The 14,577-nt window shown below is 37.5% G+C and overlaps 1 long non-coding RNA gene across 1 annotated transcript; it reads right to left on the bottom strand.

Moving 5' to 3' along the window:
• Nucleotides 1-677: 677 nt before the first annotated feature.
• On the bottom strand, nucleotides 678-13,035 carry LOC110219068 (uncharacterized). Its single transcript, XR_002327505.2, has 3 exons — nucleotides 12,862-13,035; nucleotides 12,411-12,561; nucleotides 678-931 (listed from the first exon to the last, which is right to left on the bottom strand). It is a non-coding gene; the product is annotated as an uncharacterized LOC110219068 (long non-coding RNA).
• Between the last annotated feature and the right edge of the window lie 1,542 nt (nucleotides 13,036-14,577).

The raw sequence follows: 14,577 nt of genomic DNA, 5'->3' as shown, positions 1-14,577 counted from the left end.
GAGCATCATCTGTTTTTAAAAACATTTCATGGATACCATTACAACACTTGAGGCTATCCATCTGTTATCTCTTACAGTTGTTATATGACTAGACCACCTCCTTTTCTAGTTATATCTATTCCAAGTTATGTCTTTTATATCACAGAGATTTTCAGAAGCTCTGGGACCTGTAGCTGATACCCCAGAGCATCCTCTGGTATTGGGTAGTACATATTATATGTAGGAATGCACATATCAGTAGACAAATTAGTAAAACATAGAAGAGAGACTGATAGAGGGTCAATCAAGTTGGCCCCAGAGCCCACTTATATGCTGAAAATCAATAAAATCAATATTCTACAGTTCTGATACAATAAATTCTTGGGAATTTGGAGGAAATCACTGTCAGTAGTCCAACAATTATATTTGCAAGTTATTTTGTGTCCTGGAATGTAGTTTGTCTGGTCCTGGTGATTTAAACTCAATGAGTACATTTAGTTGTTCTTTTACCTTGTCTTCATTTATTTGCTTTTCATTATGACCTAATGCCCCCAGAAACTTGCCATCTACCTTGCTGCTGAATCTTTTGGGGCCTTCCCATCTAAAGTTTCTTTTATATAATTTCCCTCTTCCCCAATTAGAATGTGAGCTCCTGGAGAGTACACGTTGTCTCACTTTCTCAATTTATATCCCCAGCACTTAGGAAAACTTTTGGCACACAATAAACACTAAATAAGTTCTTTTTCATTTATTCTGTTATCTTTTCATCATCTTTATTCTATGACTCTAAGTGTCATTCTCCTTGGTAGCAAAACCAGAAGAAACTAGGAGGTGGATAGTTCTGTTTTCTTTCTATTGTCCATGACCATCCTTTCCCCTTCAAGTTGTGCTCCTCTCCCTTCTTTGGCCATCTTCTTGTCCTCAGCATACTAAGACAGGTTGAATGATAGAACTAGGATACACACAAAAAAAATCCGTTTATGTTTTCCTAAGCATTCATTGCAAACTTCATCTCATTCTTCCACACATTCTTCTTTTTATAGTACTATGTTATCTTTGGTATTTATTCTCAGTTATCTCCCTTTATTTCCACTTTCTGTACATGTATTTTAAAATTTTATTTTTTTAATTAAAAAAATTTTAGGGGGCAGCTAGGTGGAGCAGTGGATAGAGCACCAGCCCTGAAGTCAGGAGGACTGGGTTCAAATCCAACCTTAGACCAAACGCTTGACACGTACTAGCTGTGTGACCCTGGGCAAGTCACTTGACCCCAACTGCCTCAAAAAAATTTTTTTAATAGGTTTTTAAAATAATCCATTTTAAATAAATCTAGCTGGCCAATAAATTCTCTGTGCAGCCACATTGGTCTCTACAGTTAGTTGCCACTTTCCTTCATGATCGAAATAATTTGCATTTGTGTTATCAGGATTTTTTTCTTTATATTATTCATGATATTTTTTTGGTAGAATTCCACACTGGCTCTGAAACCCACTCTTCCCATATTTAAGATGTGTGTCAAACTGTGTCCAGCATTTCACATATTTATTAATAAAGCTCTAGACCCCTGAAAGCTACCTTAGCTTCAAAGCAAGTTTTGGTTCAACTTCTATTCAAAATCACAGGTCCAGAAAAAACTGGAAACCAAGGGAATACATGTCTATTAGGGAATGTCTAAACAAATTATTGTATGCATGTATGTATGTACTATGAATGTAATGGAATATCATTGTACCACGAGAACTGATGGACTGCCTCAGAGAAAGCTGGGAAGATTTGTATAAACTGATACAAAATGAAATGAGCAGAACCCAAAGAACAATTTATACAATAACAACATTACAAAGAAAAAACAACTCTGAAGGACTTGGGAATTCTGATCAATGCAATGAGCAAACTCTATTTTGGAGGACTGATACTACCCATCTCTTGATGGAGAGATGATAAACTCAAAATGTAAAATAAGACATACATTTTTGGACACAGCCAATGTGAGAATTTGTTTTGTTTGATCATGTATATTTGTTGCAAGGGCTTTTTTCCTCTCTTCTTTTTCCCAATGGGGACAGTGTTGGGAGGGCAGAGGGACATAGGGATAGGGAAGCAAGAGAGAGAGAGAGAATAAGAGAGAGAGAAGAAAAAGAAAGAAAAGAGATTCAGTGGGGTATTTTTTTTTTCAAAATACGGAGAAAAGAACAAAAGGCTAGGAATAAGACCAGACAAGCAGAAAGCTTTGAAAGGTACAGGTTTTGATCTTACTATGTACTTAAAAAGAAAAGCAAGCTGTATATAACAGAGACCTATAGTTCATATCCTATCCTCATTTTCTGTTCTGCTAGGCATATGAAATGCCCGTTCTATTTGGCGTTTGTTAAATTCTGAATAAAAATAAAAATGAATTTATAAAAAAAGACCCCACAGCTCAGGAATCTGCTGATATTTCTCCTTTACTAGATCAAACCTGAAGAAATATTAATTCAAAGCAAAAGGCACTTAATTAAATATAATAACAAAGTAAAAAGAAAAATCTTTGTCACGTAAACAGGCACACCCTCCCACAGATTCCCATATCACCATTAGGAAAAAGAACATGAATAAGGAACACATGTAGCTAGGGAACATATGCAGGGAAAATACTTAACCAGGGCAACCCATACTCCTCATGCTGCCTCTCAAATGAAGTCCTCTGCTTCCAAAGCTGCTGGTCTGCTTTCTCTACCAAAACAAGGTCAAGCTCCATTGAGCTGCGAGTTGCTAGTTGTCCACTGCAGTTTCTCTATTGAACTAACATATCTTCTGGTTTTCTTCAGAATCACAGCTACCATGTGGCCTCTTCCCCACAGGGAAGTGGTCATATCTTTTTCTTTGTATCTAACCCAAAATATTAGGATGATTCTGGATCTTTCGTGACATCCAGAAAGCCAGAAAAAAACCCTTAGATCAGGGTTATCTTTTGAAATGCTTTGCTTGTACCTTAGTGTTCAGTTCTCTAGGCTTCCTTCTCCTATTTTTCCTCTTTCTCCTTCTCCTCCTCCTCCTTCTTCTATTGTGATATGAGTACACTGAAAAAACTTCCTTCAAATTCCACTATACCCCTCAATGTTTATTTCTGGGTCATGCAGATTATCAGGGACCAGGCACTTAGCAATACTGAAGAGAGCAGTGTGGAGATCGTCACTTTTGTCCTACAGTCCTGACCCACCAAAGTCATTGTTTTCCCAATGTCACTATCAGGAATTATAAGATAGTGTAGTCACTTCTCAAAGTTTCTGTCATTTCTACTTTTGCAACCTGTTCTTGCTTATGAATGAGAATTGAGAAAAAGTCTTCATAGTCATTTCCTCCCCCTTCTGGAGGATGAAATTATCATCAGCAGGGCCAAGTAAAGAATTTCTCAACTACTCTGTTCTGTAGAGAAATTTGGAGCAGATGTCAGAAGAGTTGAAGTCCCCATAACAATTCTGTGCCAATAACCTAATCTGCTTTTGAAACTCCTCATTCATTTCCTTATTTTAGCCAGGAAGTTTGTAGTATACTCCCACCACAATATTGCTTCTGTTTCTTCCATTGCTGGTCTTTCCCCAGATGTTTTTACCATACTCCACCCATCTGGTTCATGCATTTCCACAGAGAAGTGAGGAGCTATATCTTCGTAATATAAAATACTACTCTTCCCATCCCTTTTATTTCCACCTTCCTTTTGTTTCTGAAGACACTATCTTTGATTGGTAATTGTGATAAAAATAAGACTTGCAATCCTTGCAGAGGCTTTCTAGGTTTCTTCTGGCAATAATGCCATTTGTCCCCACCAGAACCACCAGAAACGGATCATTGGTCATTGGTCATTTGACAAGTCTTGGGACAATTTCTGTCATGGCCCAGAAATGCACCCAAGGAAGAAAGCATTGCGACCCCTCAGCAGGAACCTGATGGCCAACAGGATTCTCCTCTTCCTCCTTCTTTCATATTAGAACCTCATCATTTTGTGGAGCACAGAAAGCTGCTTTCTACTCAGAGTATATAGCTCTACCCTCTTTGGAACGACCTATAAACCCAATAAGAAGTTCTAAAAGTTCAATGGTCCTTTTTCCTTTTCTTCTTTGTATCACTTTCTTCTACCCTCCAAAACTCCTCACACAAATCTGGATTTCCTTCTGCCACTCTGGATTATTTTTTCCCCTTGAAAATATAAACAACTCATGTTTTATCAGAAAAAGGTTAGAACAATAATTCTGAGTTTGTACTTTACATCAAGTCTATTTTGTGTCTGTTTTCTATGTCAGATATATGCGTGTGTGTGGCTGTCTAATATATAAACATAGTTTGCCAATGGCATCAATACATATGATCTGAGATTTGGCCCACATTTGTAGAAAGTAAGAAAAAAGGCCATTCCAGGACCACCAGCAGCCTAGCTAGGGGGAGAGGTAGGTAGGATTCAGGATCCAGATCTTTCCTCCAGTTTTCAAGATGGGTATTAGGATAGAATTCTATTTATCTGCCACCTGTAAAATATTTCTAATCTAGGAACATGAGTCTGGGTTCAGAACTGTTGTTGAATTGTTTCAGTGGTGTCCATCTCACCATGACCCCATTCGGGGTTTTCTCGGCAAAGATACTGGAGTGGTTTGCCATTTCCTTTTCCAGCTCATTTTACAGATGAGGAAGCTCAGGCAAACAGGGTTAAGTGACTTGCCCAGGGTCACACAGCTAGTAAGTGATGGCAGTCACATTTGAACTCAGATCTTCTTGACTCCAGGGTCAGTGCTCTATCTACTGCACCACCTACCTGCCTTTGGGTTCAAAATACAAGCTGCTAACTCAGATCTCTCTTAAAGAGGAAATTTCGGTAGACCTTAACTTACCCTCTCTAACTTCACCCTTTCCCACCAAATGATGTTTTCACAAAAGACTATCACCAATACCTAATAAACTTATCAAAGAAAACAACAAACAGAAATCTGAGTATTTATACAGATTAGATCAAAGAACACACAATAGTAAAGGATCTTAGATCAAGATAAAACAGCTTAGCTCAGCCAAGGAAGGAGGAGATTATCTCACCAAAGGGAGTCCAAGATGGAGGGTTGATGAGGGCTAGCTCTCCCACATATCTGTGGCTCCCAGTACTCCCATTAGCTATTCAAAAGTCTGAATTGGGGCAGCTAGGTGGCACAGTGAATAGTTACTGGCAGGGAGTTAGGAAGATCTGAGTTCAAATGTGGCCTTAGACACTACTAGCAACGTGTCCCTGCGCAAGTCATTTAACCCTGTTTGCTTAAAAAAGAAAGAAAAATTAAATTTAAAAAAAGGCCCTCTTTCAAACTGTGTATCCAACCAATTGAAGTAAGTCCCTTCTCCACTCAAAGAGTTGAAGCTCAGCGTTCCCTTAATCAGAAGTCACATCTCCTTGAATATAGGGCATGTCAAAGGACTGTCCTTGAGGAAAATTACCCCAGACTTTTGTGGAAACAAAGTTACAATGAAATTCAACTCCACAGAGATTATTATACACACATTTTATTTATTGCTATTATTTCTCTAGACATCAGCATTTTTGCATTTTCAGTGTCTTTATGTTCTTCTTGATGTTGGGTTCTTATGTGACATGAATGCTATAACATATTCTTTTATTTTTAGGCCAAGCTTTGAAAACATCTTAATTAAAAGTATGAAATACTTCAGGAAGTAGTAATCATGAGCGGAATAGCTCCTCTAGATTTAACAATGTCTAACAATAAAAAACTAGTTGGAAAAGTATGAGCAAAATCTCTAGAGATTGTGACCACAGAGAATGAAAAACCCAGAAGGATGGGCTAATGTTCATCTTCTTCTTCTTTTTTTTTTTTAAGGTGGGGAGGAAAGGGGAAAGTAGGTTTAAGACTAATAAATGACTTCTAACCCATGACAAAATTATAAAACAGATTATTAAATAGATGGATGAAGGAATAAAACGGCTTTTATTAAATTCTTGCTATATGCCAAACACCGTGCTAAACACTGAAAATACAAATGCAAAAAGACAGCCCTGCTCTCAAGTAGCTTACATTCTAAAAGCAGGAGATAACGCATTTAGGGAAGTGGTGGTCAGAGAGGTTTATTTTGGTTTAGAAAGTTACAGAAATGGTGAGCTGAGTAACAGAGAAGCCTAACACATCCTTTAGAGTACCAATGGTACTATTTATGTGATTACAGTTCCAGAACTGGAAAGCAGGGGTAGGAGGATGGTGGGGGGAGGAAGAAGAACAGAAGATAGATATGGCATCAAGACAACTGGAAAGAAAATAAAGGTTTTGGGAAAGAAGAAAGTGAAGCACGTCTGAGGCTGTCTAAATATAGAGGACTATATGAGATGGTTTGTGAATACTTAGAGAGAATCAATGTTTCCTAAGAACCACCACAATGATTCACTAAGAAGTCATATCAGACTAACATTATTTCTATTTTTATAATGTTATTAGACTAATATAATAAGAGAATGCTGTAAGCATCCTATATCTGGACTGAGCAAAGCACTTAAAAGTTTTTCGTGATAGATGCACAACCAGAAAAATAAAAGAATCCAGCCATTCGCCATCATTCTGGCTTAGGACTACATCTCTAAAAGAAATTTTGACTTAGTCATAAACGTGCAACCCTAAAATGTCCCCAACAAGATTGCATATTTTCACATGAAGTATTTGTAATTTATATAAATTTAAGTATCACAAAACCAGGGGGCATGCCTTCTACTTCCTTTGTCATTCCCCACATTGCCTAGTCCACTGAATGTTGTGGACACTCATCATTAAATGTGCAACTTCCATTGACAAAATGTGAGAAGTGATACCAGGAACCAGAATGAAACTACATGATGCAAACATTGATATGAGAAGTGAAAACTTTAGAATATCATCCAGATGATTCCGAATATCTAAAACATTTATCGGTGTATAGTCAGTCAATAAGCATTTATTAACTGCCTACTGTGTGCCAGGTAGTATGCTAAGAGCTGGGGATGCAAAGAAAGGCAAAAGATAGTCCCTGCCCTTGAGGAGCTAACAATTTAATGAGGCAGACAACATGCAAAGAAGCATGTAGCTATAACCTGCATACAGTGGGAAATAATCAACAGAGATAAGGCACTAGAATGAAGAAGGATTGGGAAAGGCTTCCTGTATAATGTAGGATTTTATCTGGGACTTGAAGGGATGAGGAGGAAAATATTCTAGACATGGAAGACAGCTAGAGAAAATGCCTGGAGTGGAGAGGTGGAGTGTCTTGTTTGTGGAAAAGCTAAGAGGCCAGTGTTACTGGATAGAAGAGTGTATAGGGGAATGGAAGGTATAAGAAGATTGGAAAGGTTGGGAGGGAGATTTGAGGGGGAGTATGTTATGAAGGGCTTTGAATATCAAATACATGTTCAAAGAATTTGATCCTGCAGTAACTAGGGAATGTGTATAGATGTGTATAAACAAAACACAGAAGAAATTTTCACAATCTATTGAGATACTTTGGAATCGTGACACACACCATGATATGTGGATCAATAAAAATAACTAAATATGCATGCATACTCAAAGCAATTAAGTGACTTTTCCAAGGTCACATAACAAATAAATAACAGGGCCAGGACTTAAACTCAGGTCTTCTGCCTCCAATTTCATTAACAGTATATAACTCAAGCTTTAGTTTTGACAAAGAAATTATTGTCCATTATATTTTTCTAAGGTATTAGTTTTAGTCCTTTCCTTCATTCTATTTTCTTTAAATGCTATGAGATTATTCAATTCAGCCTTATACTAAAATACCTCAAAATATGTATTATTCTAGCCCACCAAAGCTAGACACATGTAAAGCATTTACTTAATTGAATCTCACTCATTTGTCTTGGTCTATATTTAACTCTCCATTATGCAATTCTATTTATTTGATTCATTTCATTTGGCTTAGGTGTTTCAGAAGTTGTCATAGTTGAGAAAATTTTAAGAGATTAAATTGGCATGATTGGGGAACTGTACATGGAGAAGTCAATTTTCATTGAGGTTTCATTTTTAAAATAATTACATTGACTTTGGACAGGACTATGCTGTAATACTGCATAAAACAGCTCCAAGGATGCAAGATTATGAGTTTCTTCTCTACCCTTGTCATTTATTAATAGTCAAATCATTTAGACTTTGGTCAAATTATTTAGGCTATGTCTATACGACATCAAATAACTATATGAAAAATAAAAATTTCAATCCACTAGGTTGCTGTTTCAAAATCTACTAATGATCAGACAGATTTTCAATATTTCACCATGTATGATTTTATGGATATGGGTATTCCATACATAGGGGCAGACCATAATGTATTCAAGCCTTCTGGTCTTGGATTCTTGTCTACACCCTTCCATGTATCCTTCCCAGATGATCCAACACATTAGAAACCTTTCTCTACAACTTTTAACATTTTGTGGGTACCAGTGCAGCACTAGGGTTGGACCACTAAGGCTGTATATCAATTATTACTTGATTTCATTTCAAGCCCTGCACACCTACTTTTTCAATTATACATCTCCTATATGGTTTTCCTCATGTCATTTTTTTTTGCATGCAAATCATTATTGGTACTACAGCATGCTGTGGTTTTCTTGTGCCTCCATTATCTTCTGGATTTACCTATGATTATGGTTATTTGGAAGTTACAGTATTTCATGACTTGCAGCTATTTAGCATCAAAGGGAAATTGTCATCATTTCAAAAGATTGGGTTTTGGATTTGAGAATAACTTTGTCATCATGAAAGAGCTGCAGAATTATCCAGCCTGCTCTCTTCCTTCTATTTTGTTTCGAACCCAGCCTCATACAGAGAGAGGAAAGAGAGATGGATTTGGAGTCAAATGATCTGGATTTATTCCTGGTGGTGCCACATACTTTCATATCTCTGATCCTCATTTTCCTCATCTGTGAAATGAAGGGGCTTAACTAGGTAACTTCTCAAGTCCACTTCAGTGCTAAACATGTGACCTTAAAGTCATAAAGAAATGGCCACCAAATTTTTTCACATTAAAATTTTGGATGTGTTGCTTAACAAAGAATATTTCTTTTGAAAAGTCTTATTAGAAGAATGCTATCTTTTCATGAAATGGTAAACATCAGCCTATAATTTTTACCTGGAAATTTTGACTTCTATTTAAGCATGATCTTCTCTGCCTCAGCTTGCTCATCTATAAAATGGATAGAACTAGATTTTGTGAGGATTTGTACTTAAGGACTCTGAGATTCTCAGATTTACATGAATGTAGAGTACTACTTTTTTATAGCAAGTCCAACTTTTTTTTCACTTTGGATATTTTTCTATAGTTTACAATTTATTTCATGTATAAATTACATTTTTGATCTCAGGCATTATGGTACACTAGTTTTTTTCCTGCCTGCTAACATATTGCTCTGTTTAAATATAATCTTTTTGTCGTACACTACTTAGCTCCCTTCCTGTTCAAGTGTCTATCAGTTATTTGCCAAAAAGTGGATGTTGTAGTGTACCATTTGTGTCTAAGTTCAGTCAATAAGCATTTATTAACTGTTTACTGTATGCCAGGCACTTGTTAGAAGCCTAGATGGATTCTACGTCCCTGAATATTTTTGGCTCCCTAAGACACAATTAGATTTTAAAATTTATTTTTATATAATTAATGTTTATAATTTTGCAACTATAGTTATCTAATTCTGTGGTATAGTGGAAAGAACACTATATGGAGAGTCAAAAAGCCTGGATTTCAGCCTTTAACCAGTTTCATACAAATTTTTAGAGAAATCACTTGCTTTTTCTGTACCAAGATCCCCTTTAGATCCAATACTCCAATAGTCTATGATTCAGTCACAGAGGAGCACAAAGTCAAATGCTGCAACAGTTGACAAATTTTTTTCAAAGCTTTAATAGTTACCTCCATTATATTCCCTTAGAATGCAAGCTCTCTGACAGTTCATAACCAAAGAATTAAGAGGATCAAAGAGATAAAACAGACAATTTTGATTACATAAAATTGAAAAGGTTTTCACCAACAAAACCAATGTAGCTAAAATTAAAAGGGAAGCAGGTAACTGGGGGAAAATTTTGCAACAAGTTTCTTTAATAAAAGTCTCATTTCCAAAATATGTAAGGAAGTGATTCAATTACAAGAACAAGAGGCACTCCTCAAATAATAAGACGCAAAAAGATAAGAAGTTCTCAAGGGAAGAAATCAAGCTATCCGTAATCATTTGACAAAAAATATTGCTCTGCATCACTAGTAGTTAGAGAAATGCAAATTAAAGAGACTCTGAAGTTCTATTTAATTCCCACCAGCTTGGCAAAGTTGACAAAAATGGAAAATTGCAAATGTTGGGAGGCTGTGGGGACACAAGCACATTAATGCACTGTTAGTGGTCAAACAATCCTGGAACTCAGTTTGGAGCAATGCCTCGAAAGTCACAAAGGGTGCATTTTCATTTATGTAGTGACACTATTACTTGACCCACACCCAAAGAGATCAAAGAAAAGGACTCATATGTGCAAAAGTATTTATAGCAGCTCTTTTTACAGTAACAAAGAATTAGAAACTAAGGGGGTACTTATCCATTGGGGGAATGACTGGACAAATTATTGTACATGAATGTAAAGCAATACTATTGTACTATTTTAAAAAATGAGAGGCAGCCAGGTGGTGCAGGGGATAGAGCACTAGCCCTGGAGTCTCGAGGACCTGAGTTCAAATCCAGACTTTGACACTTACTAGCTGTGTGACCCTCAGCAACTCACTTAACCCCACTGCCTAGCAAAAAAGACAAAAAAAAGGGTGGTTTTAGAGAAACCTAGAAAGACTTGTATGAATGGGTACAAAGTGAAAGGAGTGGAATCAGGAGGACGATTCATACAATAATGATACCATTGTAAGGACAAGGAATGTAAAAATACTTCAAAACTCTTGACTGATGCAATGACCAGCCAGGATTCCAGAGAACCAGGTGTGAAGCATACCACCCTTCTTCTGACAGAAGGTGCAGAATAAAATAGATTTTTGGAGAAGGCCAATGTAGGAATTTGTTTTGCTTGACTACGCATATTTATTATAAGGTTTTTGGTTTTCTCTTTTTTAGCGGAGGGGAGGTGTGAAAGAGAGAGAAAAAAAGAATTTATTAAGTGAAAAAAATATTTAAAACAATTGCAATAAAATAAAACTACCTTCACTCTAAAGCCTTTTCCTATTTTGGCTGAACTTTATAATTCTTTTCTGCCTTTTATCTATCTTCCTTATCCATTGACACTCTCTTACCTGCTTTTCTGTTTTCCCAACCTTCACAAAGCCTTTTGGCAGAATAGAAGTATGATAACCCATATGTCATAATAATGATAGTAGCTAAAATTTACATAGTCTTTAAAAACTGCAAAGTACTTATTATACATTCCTATTTTATCTTCAACCACTCTGCGGAGTAAATGGTATTGTCCCCATTTTAGATGGGTGATACTGAATTCAGTGAGGTATGTGACTTGCATAGGGTCATGTGAGCTATGACAATATCAAAGGCATGTTTTTAATCCAAATCTCCTGACTCAAAGTCCAGAACACTACCCACTTTGCCACACCACAAAGGTCCTCAAGACAACTGGGGAGGTTTTTTGGGTTTGTTTTTTCATGTTAGTCAGGGTTGTATTTGCAGTTATAGATAACTATCTGCTTGGAATATCCCACTTACTCAACCTCCAAGTAAAGTCACATCTTTGATTGTACTCTGACTTACCCCACAGAAGTGAAAATCTAAATTGTAGCAAGCCAAAGAGAAAGAAAATCACCCAGACTGAAATTTCAACTTAAGGAATTCTAGAAAAACATGATCCTTTGCAAAGAGAACTATTTAGTTTGATGGAAATTATATGTCACTGAGGGTTCAGGGCCCCAAACTCTGGCGTTACAGGGATCAGGTTCAGTCTTGGGGGACTGTCCCAAAATCATGTATCTTTTTGCCTCATTTTATCCCCACCCAGAGTTTCCTCTGGGAACCTCAGAATATAATTTTTACTTAGGTCTCCACAGGTTTGAGTAAAAGAACCTCAGCTCCCATGCCAGTGCTCAAAGTAATAATATTGGATACAGGGCAGCTTTTTTTTCATCCCACAGAGAGATTCCATAACAATCAGAGACTCCCACTTTCTACCCCAGAGACCTATGCTGGCCTCATTTTGTAGTACTTCCCTAAGGTTTGGAACTTCCTCAGAAGGGAAACATACTTGGAATTGCTAGAGGGGCCAGCCCTCACATTTCTGTATATCCCAATTCCCTCTCTGCTGCCCTCCCCACCCCCTAACTATATAGGCCTCTCATTTTAAATACTTCTTAAGGGTTTGACTTTTTAGAAAGGAACAAACTTGCGGTTTCTAGAAAGGCAGCCCATTCCTATCAGAATTACATTATCAGAGTTAACTCACAGTAGCAGCAGAGGACAAAGGCAAGGTTGTGCTCCTAGACATGATGACCCATTTCCTTGTTCCTCCAGTATCTGGTCCACAAACTCCGTCCTACGTCCAGGAATTCAACGTTCCTCCAGAAAATTGGTGTCCAGGAGCTTTCACTACTCTTCTAGAATTAAATTAAATTCAAAGTGCGGTTATTAAGTGCTAGGTTTAGGTAGGCTCTTGGGATGCAAGCACAGGGACTCCCCTCAGTCAACCAGAACTCGGTAGTTCCCTTTTCATATTTGCCATCTCTGAAGCTGAGATAAGGGGTAGCATTCCCTTTGGAGGTTATGTGGAAGTATCAACTGAACCTCCCAGGTACCCAAATCTCCTCTCCAGTCTCCGATTTTTGCTCTGCTGCATAGCTCTTTCTCAGACTGATGTGCCACCCCCTTTTATAGACCCAGAACAAAATGGTACTTACCTCGATGCCCAGGAGCCTGAGCTTGTCAAATCAACCTAATGCCTATAAGAGACATATGAAGAGTCTTTAGCTCATAATCAAAGTCCTAAACAAGTGTCTCAGTTGAACAGGTTCTCCTGATCAACCCTCTACTTATACTACAGGATCAGGAGGAAAACAACCTCTCATGACAATGTTTCTCAAGGTCCTGATAGGCTAAGATCAAACTCTGTTACTAATTCTTATTCTTTTTTTTTTTGTAACTTCTCAAAAAAACAGAAACATTTCTCCAGTGACCAAACTGATGTACTCATTGTTCTTGGAACAGGCTATGAACATTCCTGCCTTGATACTTTTTGCATACACTATCCTGGCTGTCCTCTTGACTAAGCCTCCCCATCCCGACATCCCACCTATCTCACCCCACACTGATCATAGCCTCCTGTAGAAGCACCTAGTGCCTGTTCCATCCCTTTGACACTCATCAGCCTTATGTTATTTTCATCACTTTATGCCTGTGTCCTATCCCTCTTGCTTGATAAACAACATAAATTCCCAGGATAGTAAGTCTTTTACCATGTAGCATCTGAACATATGCAATAGTCATGTCATTTAATTGGTGGGCTTAATAATGCATCTCAGGCTGTCTTTTACCCAAAGTGATTTTTATATACTGAAAGTGGTGGGCAGATTTAGGAATCATATACAAATAGTGCTATAGACTCCTTAAGGACAGGGGTTCACCTCTTGTTCCTCATGGCATCCCCAATACCTAGCAATAACTGCTTAATAAATATTTGTTGATGAGGATGATGATAGAACAAGGATAGAGAACTCTAGCATCTCTTCCTTAAATCAACTCTGAAGACCCTAATAACTTTCTATTCATCCTCAGTTTACTAGTGTGTAAAATGGGCAGAATGAAACTATAGGACCTACTTCACTGGGTCAGTGCAAGCATCAAATATGCAATCGTGTATTTAAAGTGCTTTGTGAATCTTAAAACACTACATACACATCAATAATCATCAGCATCATATACTGTATCATGTTCAGTAAGTGATCTTTGCATAAATCTATTACTTATCTCCTCAATTAAATTATAAACTCTTCGAGAACACAAAGTACTTTAGGATTATAGGATCATGAATTTAAAGCTAAGAAGGGACTTTTAGAGACCATCTAGTCCAAAACCCTTGTTTCACAGATGTGAAAACTGAGGTCTAGAAGTTTGGCTTCCCAAGGCCATCCAGGAAGTGGCAGTTCTTAGATTCAAACCCAGGTACTCTGACTTCTGGGGCAGCTAGGTAGTGGAGTGGATAGAGCCCAGGTACTGGAGTCAGAAAAACTCATCTTCCTGAGTTCAAATCCACCCTCACTTACTAGCTATGTGACCCTGGGCAAGTCACTTACCCTCAGTTGCTCATCTGTAAAATGAGCTGGAGAAGGAAATGGCAAACTACTCCAATATCTTGGACAAGAAAAAGTCAAATAAGGTCACAGAGTCAAATACAACTGGAAAAATGACTGAAAAACAGCTATGATTTCAAATCCACTGATCTTCCTACTGAACCATAGCTGCACTGCCTGTAAAACCCAGGACCAGTATTGGTGCTAGGAAAAATCACTCTTTGTACTCCTTTGCCCCTCTAACACATTAATCTGAAAGAGTCAATATTTGATGGGCATCTGTCAGAGATCTATGAAGATTTGTGGGAAACAGGAGAGGTACTACAA

Source organism: Phascolarctos cinereus, unplaced genomic scaffold, assembly GCF_003287225.1.
Source record: "Phascolarctos cinereus isolate Bilbo 61053 unplaced genomic scaffold, phaCin_HiC Scaffold_4;HRSCAF=312, whole genome shotgun sequence".
NCBI classification, from domain to species: domain Eukaryota; kingdom Metazoa; phylum Chordata; class Mammalia; order Diprotodontia; family Phascolarctidae; genus Phascolarctos; species Phascolarctos cinereus.
This window is presented reverse-complemented; position numbering and strand designations above follow the sequence as displayed.